At 49.4% G+C, this 13,493-nt stretch overlaps 23 non-coding genes across 23 annotated transcripts; all 23 read left to right on the plus strand.

The window, feature by feature from the left end:
* The first annotated feature begins 531 nt into the window (after positions 1-531).
* On the plus strand, positions 532-604 carry Trnak-uuu (transfer RNA lysine (anticodon UUU)). The gene has a single exon. It is a non-coding gene; the product is annotated as a tRNA-Lys (tRNA).
* Positions 605-742: 138 nt separating this feature from the next.
* Trnas-cga (transfer RNA serine (anticodon CGA)) lies at positions 743-824 on the plus strand. The gene has a single exon. It is a non-coding gene; the product is annotated as a tRNA-Ser (tRNA).
* A 707-nt stretch (positions 825-1,531) lies between these two features.
* Positions 1,532-1,613, plus strand: Trnas-uga (transfer RNA serine (anticodon UGA)). The gene has a single exon. It is a non-coding gene; the product is annotated as a tRNA-Ser (tRNA).
* Positions 1,614-2,224: 611 nt separating this feature from the next.
* Trnaf-gaa (transfer RNA phenylalanine (anticodon GAA)) lies at positions 2,225-2,297 on the plus strand. The gene has a single exon. It is a non-coding gene; the product is annotated as a tRNA-Phe (tRNA).
* A 539-nt stretch (positions 2,298-2,836) lies between these two features.
* On the plus strand, positions 2,837-2,909 carry Trnak-uuu (transfer RNA lysine (anticodon UUU)). The gene has a single exon. It is a non-coding gene; the product is annotated as a tRNA-Lys (tRNA).
* Positions 2,910-3,047: 138 nt separating this feature from the next.
* Positions 3,048-3,129, plus strand: Trnas-cga (transfer RNA serine (anticodon CGA)). Its single transcript has one exon. It is a non-coding gene; the product is annotated as a tRNA-Ser (tRNA).
* Positions 3,130-3,834: 705 nt separating this feature from the next.
* Positions 3,835-3,916, plus strand: Trnas-uga (transfer RNA serine (anticodon UGA)). The gene has a single exon. It is a non-coding gene; the product is annotated as a tRNA-Ser (tRNA).
* Positions 3,917-4,527: 611 nt separating this feature from the next.
* Trnaf-gaa (transfer RNA phenylalanine (anticodon GAA)) lies at positions 4,528-4,600 on the plus strand. Its single transcript has one exon. It is a non-coding gene; the product is annotated as a tRNA-Phe (tRNA).
* A 539-nt stretch (positions 4,601-5,139) lies between these two features.
* Trnak-uuu (transfer RNA lysine (anticodon UUU)) lies at positions 5,140-5,212 on the plus strand. Its single transcript has one exon. It is a non-coding gene; the product is annotated as a tRNA-Lys (tRNA).
* Positions 5,213-5,350: 138 nt separating this feature from the next.
* On the plus strand, positions 5,351-5,432 carry Trnas-cga (transfer RNA serine (anticodon CGA)). Its single transcript has one exon. It is a non-coding gene; the product is annotated as a tRNA-Ser (tRNA).
* Positions 5,433-6,139: 707 nt separating this feature from the next.
* Positions 6,140-6,221, plus strand: Trnas-uga (transfer RNA serine (anticodon UGA)). Its single transcript has one exon. It is a non-coding gene; the product is annotated as a tRNA-Ser (tRNA).
* A 611-nt stretch (positions 6,222-6,832) lies between these two features.
* On the plus strand, positions 6,833-6,905 carry Trnaf-gaa (transfer RNA phenylalanine (anticodon GAA)). The gene has a single exon. It is a non-coding gene; the product is annotated as a tRNA-Phe (tRNA).
* A 539-nt stretch (positions 6,906-7,444) lies between these two features.
* Positions 7,445-7,517, plus strand: Trnak-uuu (transfer RNA lysine (anticodon UUU)). Its single transcript has one exon. It is a non-coding gene; the product is annotated as a tRNA-Lys (tRNA).
* Positions 7,518-7,655: 138 nt separating this feature from the next.
* On the plus strand, positions 7,656-7,737 carry Trnas-cga (transfer RNA serine (anticodon CGA)). Its single transcript has one exon. It is a non-coding gene; the product is annotated as a tRNA-Ser (tRNA).
* Positions 7,738-8,442: 705 nt separating this feature from the next.
* On the plus strand, positions 8,443-8,524 carry Trnas-uga (transfer RNA serine (anticodon UGA)). Its single transcript has one exon. It is a non-coding gene; the product is annotated as a tRNA-Ser (tRNA).
* Positions 8,525-9,135: 611 nt separating this feature from the next.
* Trnaf-gaa (transfer RNA phenylalanine (anticodon GAA)) lies at positions 9,136-9,208 on the plus strand. The gene has a single exon. It is a non-coding gene; the product is annotated as a tRNA-Phe (tRNA).
* Positions 9,209-9,747: 539 nt separating this feature from the next.
* On the plus strand, positions 9,748-9,820 carry Trnak-uuu (transfer RNA lysine (anticodon UUU)). Its single transcript has one exon. It is a non-coding gene; the product is annotated as a tRNA-Lys (tRNA).
* A 138-nt stretch (positions 9,821-9,958) lies between these two features.
* On the plus strand, positions 9,959-10,040 carry Trnas-cga (transfer RNA serine (anticodon CGA)). Its single transcript has one exon. It is a non-coding gene; the product is annotated as a tRNA-Ser (tRNA).
* A 707-nt stretch (positions 10,041-10,747) lies between these two features.
* Trnas-uga (transfer RNA serine (anticodon UGA)) lies at positions 10,748-10,829 on the plus strand. The gene has a single exon. It is a non-coding gene; the product is annotated as a tRNA-Ser (tRNA).
* Positions 10,830-11,439: 610 nt separating this feature from the next.
* Positions 11,440-11,512, plus strand: Trnaf-gaa (transfer RNA phenylalanine (anticodon GAA)). Its single transcript has one exon. It is a non-coding gene; the product is annotated as a tRNA-Phe (tRNA).
* Positions 11,513-12,051: 539 nt separating this feature from the next.
* Positions 12,052-12,124, plus strand: Trnak-uuu (transfer RNA lysine (anticodon UUU)). Its single transcript has one exon. It is a non-coding gene; the product is annotated as a tRNA-Lys (tRNA).
* Positions 12,125-12,262: 138 nt separating this feature from the next.
* Positions 12,263-12,344, plus strand: Trnas-cga (transfer RNA serine (anticodon CGA)). The gene has a single exon. It is a non-coding gene; the product is annotated as a tRNA-Ser (tRNA).
* Positions 12,345-13,050: 706 nt separating this feature from the next.
* Trnas-uga (transfer RNA serine (anticodon UGA)) lies at positions 13,051-13,132 on the plus strand. The gene has a single exon. It is a non-coding gene; the product is annotated as a tRNA-Ser (tRNA).
* The last annotated feature ends 361 nt before the right edge of the window (positions 13,133-13,493 follow it).

Genomic DNA, 13,493 nt, shown 5'->3' on the forward strand with positions numbered 1-13,493 from the left:
TTTTGGTGCGACGCCAATGGAATTACTCTGCGTTTGTGATAATGCAACTACCGCTGACAACAAAAATGACTCTCTCCTGTAGCTGTTCTGGTTGTCTATTGCATGTCATAAGAGGAACTTACTAGACAACTAACTCCCTTAGAAGCAAAAGAATTAAAAATATCCTACCGACTGCATTCCTTTTTCTGTGTCAGGTGGTGAAGAACGTCTTCAACGGAACCGTGAAATGAGCGAAAGCGTGGGAAACATTGCATTCGAAATGCTTGTGAATTTTCCAATTGCCCAGTGAGTGTCGACAAAACACGTAAATTCTCTGCTCCAACGTATGAGACGTAACAGCTGGTGCAATTTGTTGTTGCATCGTGTGTCAGCAGTCTTCGATAGTGTGTTACGGGCTTAGCGCGATAAGTTTGTAGACAGCATTTAGGCGACGTTTTATTAGTAACGGCCCCATGCAGCGATTGCACAACAGTAAAGGACATGAGTCAATGTATAGTTGTGCATCGTAGGAGATTTTGCACCCTTGTGTGAGCCCGGATAGCTCAGTCGGTAGAGCATTAGGCTTTTAACCTAAGGGTCCAGGGTTCAAGTCCCTGTTCGGGCGGAAATTTTAATACTTTGGTAACGATTCGTCTGGTAGCGGCGGAAACGCTACGGAAAATAATGCAGCTACGCCGTTTTCTGACACCACAGTGTTTTAAACGGTAGCAGTTGCATGTGTCGGGAGAACACCGCGCTAACGGCAGTCGTGGCCGAGTGGTTAAGGCGCCTGACTCGAAATCAGATTCCCTCTGGGAGCGTAGGTTCGAATCCTACCGGCTGCGTGCGATTTTGCGTAAAGAGGAGCAAACGTTTTCGCACACATGTGACATGCGTGGGCGAATGCGGGTGCAACCAGTGACGCCATTCTCAACAAGACGAAAATTTCCGTTTTAAGAATACTGAGTTTTCGCGACGACCGCTGCTTACTGTGCCTATCGGTTCACCTCGCACTGACGCTGGGACTGCAGAAAGCCGTCGCTGAGATGGTGAGTACACAGATGTGCTCGAAAGTGTTGGACAGAGCTAACATTTCATTTTCTTTTTAAGAATCGCAATTTCAATCATTCGAGTGCGGCAAAAGCAGTAGTGCAGCGTTTTTTTTTTTTTTTCTTTTCTTAAGATCTCGCAGCTGCTTGGAGGTATGTCCATCGTTTTAAGACGACAGAAAACTAGCGTCAGCGGTGCGTCAGTGGGAAGTCGGTGAAGTCGCCATTGGAGCCATAAGCCAGCAATTACGACATGCGAAACACTCGCACACCACGCAGCTGTACGATAATGCTCGTGCGTGGGCCCGCGTAGCTGAGTCGGTAGAGCGTTAGGTTTTCAACCGAAGGGTCCTGGGTTCAAGTCCCTGTCTGGGCGAAAATTAGTACACTTTCGTAACGGCTAATGGAAACCCTAGAGCAAAGAGTGAGGCCACGCCGTTTTCTGCCACCAGATTGCTTCTAAAGATGGCGGTTTGACTTGTCGGGAGTCGCTTCCGCCACCGGCAGTCGTGGCCGAGTGGTTAAGGCGTCTGACTTGAAATCAGATTCCCTCTGGGAGCGCAGGTTCGAGTCCTGCCGACTGCGAAAGTTTTCTCGCTCTCAAAAGGCGGACGTTGAGCTGCATCCTAGCAGTTGCGTCACTACTAAACACGTGGGTCACCAGCAATGTGCAGTGTTATTTGATCGAGGGCGCAGCGTTACAGTCGCGCCCAGAAGCCGCAGCTCATCTCCTCGTCTCACAGCCGTCCACCAGGTGTTAGTACAAGTGTCGCCTCACTGGGCAGTGCAGATGTGTCCATTTTAGCTTACAGACGATGACATGTAGCAATTTATGAGCTAACGCAAGTCGAATGTTTTACCGTGTGTATCTGCTAGATACTGCCTCTCATATGGTGGAGAGGCTCACTCCTTCTTGTGTCTCGTTCTCTGCACACGAGTTGCCCCTGGCATCGATATAGCACGGGTTTTCTAGCGTCAGCGTGGCGTCACGTCAAGTCAGCGAATTCAATATCACACGAATCGAGTCGACATGTTTGCTTGTTACGATGACGGAAGCTGAAGAAATGTGTGTGGAACTTCACTGCATCGGCTGCTCGCCCTTCAGCGTCCCTGTGTCTTATCAGACGAAGGTGACTGTGAAATTGGCAGCGAGGCAGAAGTGAACGAACACATGCAAATGGCAACCTTCGACGTCAGCCGAAATAGCTCAGTTGGGAGAGCGTTAGACTGAAGATCTAAAGGTCCCCGGTTCGATCCCTGGTTTCGGCAGGTACTCGTTTTGGTGCGACGCCAATGGAATTACTCTGCGTTTGTGATAATGCAACTACCGCTGACAACAAAAATGACTCTCTCCTGTAGCTGTTCTGGTTGTCTATTGCATGTCATAAGAGGAACTTACTAGACAACTAACTCCCTTAGAAGCAAAAGAATTAAAAATATCCTACCGACTGCATTCCTTTTTCTGTGTCAGGTGGTGAAGAACGTCTTCAACGGAACCGTGAAATGAGCGAAAGCGTGGGAAACATTGCATTCGAAATGCTTGTGAATTTTCCAATTGCCCAGTGAGTGTCGACAAAACACGTAAATTCTCTGCTCCAACGTATGAGACGTAACAGCTGGTGCAATTTGTTGTTGCATCGTGTGTCAGCAGTCTTCGATAGTGTGTTACGGGCTTAGCGCGATAAGTTTGTAGACAGCATTTAGGCGACGTTTTATTAGTAACGGCCCCATGCAGCGATTGCACAACAGTAAAGGACATGAGTCAATGTATAGTTGTGCATCGTAGGAGATTTTGCACCCTTGTGTGAGCCCGGATAGCTCAGTCGGTAGAGCATTAGGCTTTTAACCTAAGGGTCCAGGGTTCAAGTCCCTGTTCGGGCGGAAATTTTAATACTTTGGTAACGATTCGTCTGGTAGCGGCGGAAACGCTACGGAAAATAATGCAGCTACGCCGTTTTCTGACACCACAGTGTTTTAAACGGTAGCAGTTGCATGTGTCGGGAGAACACCGCGCTAACGGCAGTCGTGGCCGAGTGGTTAAGGCGCCTGACTCGAAATCAGATTCCCTCTGGGAGCGTAGGTTCGAATCCTACCGGCTGCGTGCGATTTTGCGTAAAGAGGAGCAAACGTTTTCGCACACATGTGACATGCGTGGGCGAATGCGGGTGCAACCAGTGACGCCATTCTCAACAAGACGAAAATTTCCGTTTTAAGAATACTGAGTTTTCGCGACGACCGCTGCTTACTGTGCCTATCGGTTCACCTCGCACTGACGCTGGGACTGCAGAAAGCCGTCGCTGAGATGGTGAGTACACAGATGTGCTCGAAAGTGTTGGACAGAGCTAACATTTCATTTTCTTTTTAAGAATCGCAATTTCAATCATTCGAGTGCGGCAAAAGCAGTAGTGCAGCGTTTTTTTTTTTTTCTTTTCTTAAGATCTCGCAGCTGCTTGGAGGTATGTCCATCGTTTTAAGACGACAGAAAACTAGCGTCAGCGGTGCGTCAGTGGGAAGTCGGTGAAGTCGCCATTGGAGCCATAAGCCAGCAATTACGACATGCGAAACACTCGCACACCACGCAGCTGTACGATAATGCTCGTGCGTGGGCCCGCGTAGCTGAGTCGGTAGAGCGTTAGGTTTTCAACCGAAGGGTCCTGGGTTCAAGTCCCTGTCTGGGCGAAAATTAGTACACTTTCGTAACGGCTAATGGAAACCCTAGAGCAAAGAGTGAGGCCACGCCGTTTTCTGCCACCAGATTGCTTCTAAAGATGGCGGTTTGACTTGTCGGGAGTCGCTTCCGCCACCGGCAGTCGTGGCCGAGTGGTTAAGGCGTCTGACTTGAAATCAGATTCCCTCTGGGAGCGCAGGTTCGAGTCCTGCCGACTGCGAAAGTTTTCTCGCTCTCAAAAGGCGGACGTTGAGCTGCATCCTAGCAGTTGCGTCACTACTAAACACGTGGGTCACCAGCAATGTGCAGTGTTATTTGATCGAGGGCGCAGCGTTACAGTCGCGCCCAGAAGCCGCAGCTCATCTCCTCGTCTCACAGCCGTCCACCAGGTGTTAGTACAAGTGTCGCCTCACTGGGCAGTGCAGATGTGTCCATTTTAGCTTACAGACGATGACATGTAGCAATTTATGAGCTAACGCAAGTCGAATGTTTTACCGTGTGTATCTGCTAGATACTGCCTCTCATATGGTGGAGAGGCTCACTCCTTCTTGTGTCTCGTTCTCTGCACACGAGTTGCCCCTGGCATCGATATAGCACGGGTTTTCTAGCGTCAGCGTGGCGTCACGTCAAGTCAGCGAATTCAATATCACACGAATCGAGTCGACATGTTTGCTTGTTACGATGACGGAAGCTGAAGAAATGTGTGTGGAACTTCACTGCATCGGCTGCTCGCCCTTCAGCGTCCCTGTGTCTTATCAGACGAAGGTGACTGTGAAATTGGCAGCGAGGCAGAAGTGAACGAACACATGCAAATGGCAACCTTCGACGTCAGCCGAAATAGCTCAGTTGGGAGAGCGTTAGACTGAAGATCTAAAGGTCCCCGGTTCGATCCCGGGTTTCGGCAGGTACTCGTTTTGGTGCGACGCCAATGGAATTACTCTGCGTTTGTGATAATGCAACTACCGCTGACAACAAAAATGACTCTCTCCTGTAGCTGTTCTGGTTGTCTATTGCATGTCATAAGAGGAACTTACTAGACAACTAACTCCCTTAGAAGCAAAAGAATTAAAAATATCCTACCGACTGCATTCCTTTTTCTGTGTCAGGTGGTGAAGAACGTCTTCAACGGAACCGTGAAATGAGCGAAAGCGTGGGAAACATTGCATTCGAAATGCTTGTGAATTTTCCAATTGCCCAGTGAGTGTCGACAAAACACGTAAATTCTCTGCTCCAACGTATGAGACGTAACAGCTGGTGCAATTTGTTGTTGCATCGTGTGTCAGCAGTCTTCGATAGTGTGTTACGGGCTTAGCGCGATAAGTTTGTAGACAGCATTTAGGCGACGTTTTATTAGTAACGGCCCCATGCAGCGATTGCACAACAGTAAAGGACATGAGTCAATGTATAGTTGTGCATCGTAGGAGATTTTGCACCCTTGTGTGAGCCCGGATAGCTCAGTCGGTAGAGCATTAGGCTTTTAACCTAAGGGTCCAGGGTTCAAGTCCCTGTTCGGGCGGAAATTTTAATACTTTGGTAACGATTCGTCTGGTAGCGGCGGAAACGCTACGGAAAATAATGCAGCTACGCCGTTTTCTGACACCACAGTGTTTTAAACGGTAGCAGTTGCATGTGTCGGGAGAACACCGCGCTAACGGCAGTCGTGGCCGAGTGGTTAAGGCGCCTGACTCGAAATCAGATTCCCTCTGGGAGCGTAGGTTCGAATCCTACCGGCTGCGTGCGATTTTGCGTAAAGAGGAGCAAACGTTTTCGCACACATGTGACATGCGTGGGCGAATGCGGGTGCAACCAGTGACGCCATTCTCAACAAGACGAAAATTTCCGTTTTAAGAATACTGAGTTTTCGCGACGACCGCTGCTTACTGTGCCTATCGGTTCACCTCGCACTGACGCTGGGACTGCAGAAAGCCGTCGCTGAGATGGTGAGTACACAGATGTGCTCGAAAGTGTTGGACAGAGCTAACATTTCATTTTCTTTTTAAGAATCGCAATTTCAATCATTCGAGTGCGGCAAAAGCAGTAGTGCAGCGTTTTTTTTTTTTTTTCTTTTCTTAAGATCTCGCAGCTGCTTGGAGGTATGTCCATCGTTTTAAGACGACAGAAAACTAGCGTCAGCGGTGCGTCAGTGGGAAGTCGGTGAAGTCGCCATTGGAGCCATAAGCCAGCAATTACGACATGCGAAACACTCGCACACCACGCAGCTGTACGATAATGCTCGTGCGTGGGCCCGCGTAGCTGAGTCGGTAGAGCGTTAGGTTTTCAACCGAAGGGTCCTGGGTTCAAGTCCCTGTCTGGGCGAAAATTAGTACACTTTCGTAACGGCTAATGGAAACCCTAGAGCAAAGAGTGAGGCCACGCCGTTTTCTGCCACCAGATTGCTTCTAAAGATGGCGGTTTGACTTGTCGGGAGTCGCTTCCGCCACCGGCAGTCGTGGCCGAGTGGTTAAGGCGTCTGACTTGAAATCAGATTCCCTCTGGGAGCGCAGGTTCGAGTCCTGCCGACTGCGAAAGTTTTCTCGCTCTCAAAAGGCGGACGTTGAGCTGCATCCTAGCAGTTGCGTCACTACTAAACACGTGGGTCACCAGCAATGTGCAGTGTTATTTGATCGAGGGCGCAGCGTTACAGTCGCGCCCAGAAGCCGCAGCTCATCTCCTCGTCTCACAGCCGTCCACCAGGTGTTAGTACAAGTGTCGCCTCACTGGGCAGTGCAGATGTGTCCATTTTAGCTTACAGACGATGACATGTAGCAATTTATGAGCTAACGCAAGTCGAATGTTTTACCGTGTGTATCTGCTAGATACTGCCTCTCATATGGTGGAGAGGCTCACTCCTTCTTGTGTCTCGTTCTCTGCACACGAGTTGCCCCTGGCATCGATATAGCACGGGTTTTCTAGCGTCAGCGTGGCGTCACGTCAAGTCAGCGAATTCAATATCACACGAATCGAGTCGACATGTTTGCTTGTTACGATGACGGAAGCTGAAGAAATGTGTGTGGAACTTCACTGCATCGGCTGCTCGCCCTTCAGCGTCCCTGTGTCTTATCAGACGAAGGTGACTGTGAAATTGGCAGCGAGGCAGAAGTGAACGAACACATGCAAATGGCAACCTTCGACGTCAGCCGAAATAGCTCAGTTGGGAGAGCGTTAGACTGAAGATCTAAAGGTCCCCGGTTCGATCCCTGGTTTCGGCAGGTACTCGTTTTGGTGCGACGCCAATGGAATTACTCTGCGTTTGTGATAATGCAACTACCGCTGACAACAAAAATGACTCTCTCCTGTAGCTGTTCTGGTTGTCTATTGCATGTCATAAGAGGAACTTACTAGACAACTAACTCCCTTAGAAGCAAAAGAATTAAAAATATCCTACCGACTGCATTCCTTTTTCTGTGTCAGGTGGTGAAGAACGTCTTCAACGGAACCGTGAAATGAGCGAAAGCGTGGGAAACATTGCATTCGAAATGCTTGTGAATTTTCCAATTGCCCAGTGAGTGTCGACAAAACACGTAAATTCTCTGCTCCAACGTATGAGACGTAACAGCTGGTGCAATTTGTTGTTGCATCGTGTGTCAGCAGTCTTCGATAGTGTGTTACGGGCTTAGCGCGATAAGTTTGTAGACAGCATTTAGGCGACGTTTTATTAGTAACGGCCCCATGCAGCGATTGCACAACAGTAAAGGACATGAGTCAATGTATAGTTGTGCATCGTAGGAGATTTTGCACCCTTGTGTGAGCCCGGATAGCTCAGTCGGTAGAGCATTAGGCTTTTAACCTAAGGGTCCAGGGTTCAAGTCCCTGTTCGGGCGGAAATTTTAATACTTTGGTAACGATTCGTCTGGTAGCGGCGGAAACGCTACGGAAAATAATGCAGCTACGCCGTTTTCTGACACCACAGTGTTTTAAACGGTAGCAGTTGCATGTGTCGGGAGAACACCGCGCTAACGGCAGTCGTGGCCGAGTGGTTAAGGCGCCTGACTCGAAATCAGATTCCCTCTGGGAGCGTAGGTTCGAATCCTACCGGCTGCGTGCGATTTTGCGTAAAGAGGAGCAAACGTTTTCGCACACATGTGACATGCGTGGGCGAATGCGGGTGCAACCAGTGACGCCATTCTCAACAAGACGAAAATTTCCGTTTTAAGAATACTGAGTTTTCGCGACGACCGCTGCTTACTGTGCCTATCGGTTCACCTCGCACTGACGCTGGGACTGCAGAAAGCCGTCGCTGAGATGGTGAGTACACAGATGTGCTCGAAAGTGTTGGACAGAGCTAACATTTCATTTTCTTTTTAAGAATCGCAATTTCAATCATTCGAGTGCGGCAAAAGCAGTAGTGCAGCGTTTTTTTTTTTTTCTTTTCTTAAGATCTCGCAGCTGCTTGGAGGTATGTCCATCGTTTTAAGACGACAGAAAACTAGCGTCAGCGGTGCGTCAGTGGGAAGTCGGTGAAGTCGCCATTGGAGCCATAAGCCAGCAATTACGACATGCGAAACACTCGCACACCACGCAGCTGTACGATAATGCTCGTGCGTGGGCCCGCGTAGCTGAGTCGGTAGAGCGTTAGGTTTTCAACCGAAGGGTCCTGGGTTCAAGTCCCTGTCTGGGCGAAAATTAGTACACTTTCGTAACGGCTAATGGAAACCCTAGAGCAAAGAGTGAGGCCACGCCGTTTTCTGCCACCAGATTGCTTCTAAAGATGGCGGTTTGACTTGTCGGGAGTCGCTTCCGCCACCGGCAGTCGTGGCCGAGTGGTTAAGGCGTCTGACTTGAAATCAGATTCCCTCTGGGAGCGCAGGTTCGAGTCCTGCCGACTGCGAAAGTTTTCTCGCTCTCAAAAGGCGGACGTTGAGCTGCATCCTAGCAGTTGCGTCACTACTAAACACGTGGGTCACCAGCAATGTGCAGTGTTATTTGATCGAGGGCGCAGCGTTACAGTCGCGCCCAGAAGCCGCAGCTCATCTCCTCGTCTCACAGCCGTCCACCAGGTGTTAGTACAAGTGTCGCCTCACTGGGCAGTGCAGATGTGTCCATTTTAGCTTACAGACGATGACATGTAGCAATTTATGAGCTAACGCAAGTCGAATGTTTTACCGTGTGTATCTGCTAGATACTGCCTCTCATATGGTGGAGAGGCTCACTCCTTCTTGTGTCTCGTTCTCTGCACACGAGTTGCCCCTGGCATCGATATAGCACGGGTTTTCTAGCGTCAGCGTGGCGTCACGTCAAGTCAGCGAATTCAATATCACACGAATCGAGTCGACATGTTTGCTTGTTACGATGACGGAAGCTGAAGAAATGTGTGTGGAACTTCACTGCATCGGCTGCTCGCCCTTCAGCGTCCCTGTGTCTTATCAGACGAAGGTGACTGTGAAATTGGCAGCGAGGCAGAAGTGAACGAACACATGCAAATGGCAACCTTCGACGTCAGCCGAAATAGCTCAGTTGGGAGAGCGTTAGACTGAAGATCTAAAGGTCCCCGGTTCGATCCCGGGTTTCGGCAGGTACTCGTTTTGGTGCGACGCCAATGGAATTACTCTGCGTTTGTGATAATGCAACTACCGCTGACAACAAAAATGACTCTCTCCTGTAGCTGTTCTGGTTGTCTATTGCATGTCATAAGAGGAACTTACTAGACAACTAACTCCCTTAGAAGCAAAAGAATTAAAAATATCCTACCGACTGCATTCCTTTTTCTGTGTCAGGTGGTGAAGAACGTCTTCAACGGAACCGTGAAATGAGCGAAAGCGTGGGAAACATTGCATTCGAAATGCTTGTGAATTTTCCAATTGCCCAGTGAGTGTCGACAAAACACGTAAATTCTCTGCTCCAACGTATGAGACGTAACAGCTGGTGCAATTTGTTGTTGCATCGTGTGTCAGCAGTCTTCGATAGTGTGTTACGGGCTTAGCGCGATAAGTTTGTAGACAGCATTTAGGCGACGTTTTATTAGTAACGGCCCCATGCAGCGATTGCACAACAGTAAAGGACATGAGTCAATGTATAGTTGTGCATCGTAGGAGATTTTGCACCCTTGTGTGAGCCCGGATAGCTCAGTCGGTAGAGCATTAGGCTTTTAACCTAAGGGTCCAGGGTTCAAGTCCCTGTTCGGGCGGAAATTTTAATACTTTGGTAACGATTCGTCTGGTAGCGGCGGAAACGCTACGGAAAATAATGCAGCTACGCCGTTTTCTGACACCACAGTGTTTTAAACGGTAGCAGTTGCATGTGTCGGGAGAACACCGCGCTAACGGCAGTCGTGGCCGAGTGGTTAAGGCGCCTGACTCGAAATCAGATTCCCTCTGGGAGCGTAGGTTCGAATCCTACCGGCTGCGTGCGATTTTGCGTAAAGAGGAGCAAACGTTTTCGCACACATGTGACATGCGTGGGCGAATGCGGGTGCAACCAGTGACGCCATTCTCAACAAGACGAAAATTTCCGTTTTAAGAATACTGAGTTTTCGCGACGACCGCTGCTTACTGTGCCTATCGGTTCACCTCGCACTGACGCTGGGACTGCAGAAAGCCGTCGCTGAGATGGTGAGTACACAGATGTGCTCGAAAGTGTTGGACAGAGCTAACATTTCATTTTCTTTTTAAGAATCGCAATTTCAATCATTCGAGTGCGGCAAAAGCAGTAGTGCAGCGTTTTTTTTTTTTTTTCTTTTCTTAAGATCTCGCAGCTGCTTGGAGGTATGTCCATCGTTTTAAGACGACAGAAAACTAGCGTCAGCGGTGCGTCAGTGGGAAGTCGGTGAAGTCGCCATTGGAGCCATAAGCCAGCAATTACGACATGCGAAACACTCGCACACCACGCAGCTGTACGATAATGCTCGTGCGTGGGCCCGCGTAGCTGAGTCGGTAGAGCGTTAGGTTTTCAACCGAAGGGTCCTGGGTTCAAGTCCCTGTCTGGGCGAAAATTAGTACACTTTCGTAACGGCTAATGGAAACCCTAGAGCAAAGAGTGAGGCCACGCCGTTTTCTGCCACCAGATTGCTTCTAAAGATGGCGGTTTGACTTGTCGGGAGTCGCTTCCGCCACCGGCAGTCGTGGCCGAGTGGTTAAGGCGTCTGACTTGAAATCAGATTCCCTCTGGGAGCGCAGGTTCGAGTCCTGCCGACTGCGAAAGTTTTCTCGCTCTCAAAAGGCGGACGTTGAGCTGCATCCTAGCAGTTGCGTCACTACTAAACACGTGGGTCACCAGCAATGTGCAGTGTTATTTGATCGAGGGCGCAGCGTTACAGTCGCGCCCAGAAGCCGCAGCTCATCTCCTCGTCTCACAGCCGTCCACCAGGTGTTAGTACAAGTGTCGCCTCACTGGGCAGTGCAGATGTGTCCATTTTAGCTTACAGACGATGACATGTAGCAATTTATGAGCTAACGCAAGTCGAATGTTTTACCGTGTGTATCTGCTAGATACTGCCTCTCATATGGTGGAGAGGCTCACTCCTTCTTGTGTCTCGTTCTCTGCACACGAGTTGCCCCTGGCATCGATATAGCACGGGTTTTCTAGCGTCAGCGTGGCGTCACGTCAAGTCAGCGAATTCAATATCACACGAATCGAGTCGACATGTTTGCTTGTTACGATGACGGAAGCTGAAGAAATGTGTGTGGAACTTCACTGCATCGGCTGCTCGCCCTTCAGCGTCCCTGTGTCTTATCAGACGAAGGTGACTGTGAAATTGGCAGCGAGGCAGAAGTGAACGAACACATGCAAATGGCAACTTTGATGTCAGCCGAAATAGCTCAGTTGGGAGAGCGTTAGACTGAAGATCTAAAGGTCCCTGGTTCGATCCCGGGTTTCGGCAGGTACTCGTTTTGGTGCGACGCCAATGGAATTACTCTGCGTTTGTGATAATGCAACTACCGCTGACAACAAAAATGACTCTCTCCTGTAGCTGTTCTGGTTGTCTATTGCATGCCATAAGAGGAACTTACTAGACAACTAACTCCCTTAGAAGCAAAAGAATTAAAAATATCCTACCGACTGCATTCCTTTTTCTGTGTCAGGAGGTGAAGAACGTCTTCAACGGAACCGTGAAATGAGCGAAAGCGTGGGAAACATTGCATTCGAAATGCTTGTGAATTTTCCAATTGCCCAGTGAGTGTCGACAAAACACGTAAATTCTCTGCTCCAACGTATGAGACGTAACAGCTGGTGCAATTTGTTGTTGCATCGTGTGTCAGCAGTCTTCGATAGTGTGTTACGGGCTTAGCGCGATAAGTTTGTAGACAGCATTTAGGCGACGTTTTATTAGTAACGGCCCCATGCAGCGATTGCACAACAGTAAAGGACATGAGTCAATGTATAGTTGTGCATCGTAGGAGATTTTGCACCCTTGTGTGAGCCCGGATAGCTCAGTCGGTAGAGCATTAGGCTTTTAACCTAAGGGTCCAGGGTTCAAGTCCCTGTTCGGGCGGAAATTTTAATACTTTGGTAACGATTCGTCTGGTAGCGGCGGAAACGCTACGGAAAATAATGCAGCTACGCCGTTTTCTGACACCACAGTGTTTTAAACGGTAGCAGTTGCATGTGTCGGGAGAACACCGCGCTAACGGCAGTCGTGGCCGAGTGGTTAAGGCGCCTGACTCGAAATCAGATTCCCTCTGGGAGCGTAGGTTCGAATCCTACCGGCTGCGTGCGATTTTGCGTAAAGAGGAGCAAACGTTTTCGCACACATGTGACATGCGTGGGCGAATGCGGGTGCAACCAGTGACGCCATTCTCAACAAGACGAAAATTTCCGTTTTAAGAATACTGAGTTTTCGCGACGACCGCTGCTTACTGTGCCTATCGGTTCACCTCGCACTGACGCTGGGACTGCAGAAAGCCGTCGCTGAGATGGTGAGTACACAGATGTGCTCGAAAGTGTTGGACAGAGCTAACATTTCATTTTCTTTTTAAGAATCGCAATTTCAATCATTCGAGTGCGGCAAAAGCAGTAGTGCAGCGTTTTTTTTTTTTTTCTTTTCTTAAGATCTCGCAGCTGCTTGGAGGTATGTCCATCGTTTTAAGACGACAGAAAACTAGCGTCAGCGGTGCGTCAGTGGGAAGTCGGTGAAGTCGCCATTGGAGCCATAAGCCAGCAATTACGACATGCGAAACACTCGCACACCACGCAGCTGTACGATAATGCTCGTGCGTGGGCCCGCGTAGCTGAGTCGGTAGAGCGTTAGGTTTTCAACCGAAGGGTCCTGGGTTCAAGTCCCTGTCTGGGCGAAAATTAGTACACTTTCGTAACGGCTAATGGAAACCCTAGAGCAAAGAGTGAGGCCACGCCGTTTTCTGCCACCAGATTGCTTCTAAAGATGGCGGTTTGACTTGTCGGGAGTCGCTTCCGCCACCGGCAGTCGTGGCCGAGTGATTAAGGCGTCTGACTTGAAATCAGATTCCCTCTGGGAGCGCAGGTTCGAGTCCTGCCGACTGCGAAAATTTTCTCGCTCTCAAAAGGCGGACGTTGAGCTGCATCCTAGCAGTTGCGTCACTACTAAACACGTGGGTCACCAGCAATGTGCAGTGTTATTTGATCGAGGGCGCAGCGTTACAGTCGCGCCCAGAAGCCGCAGCTCATCTCCTCGTCTCACAGCCGTCCACCAGGTGTTAGTACAAGTGTCGCCTCACTGGGCAGTGCAGATGTGTCCATTTTAGCTTACAGACGATGACATGTAGCAATTTATGAGCTAACGCAAGTCGAATGTTTTACCGTGTGTATCTGCTAGATACTGCCTCTCATATGGTGGAGAGGCTCACTCCTTCTTGTGTCTCGTTCTCTGCACACGAGTTGCCCCT

The sequence above is a fragment of the Schistocerca cancellata genome, unplaced genomic scaffold (genome assembly GCF_023864275.1).
Source record: "Schistocerca cancellata isolate TAMUIC-IGC-003103 unplaced genomic scaffold, iqSchCanc2.1 HiC_scaffold_515, whole genome shotgun sequence".
Classification (NCBI taxonomy): domain Eukaryota; kingdom Metazoa; phylum Arthropoda; class Insecta; order Orthoptera; family Acrididae; genus Schistocerca; species Schistocerca cancellata.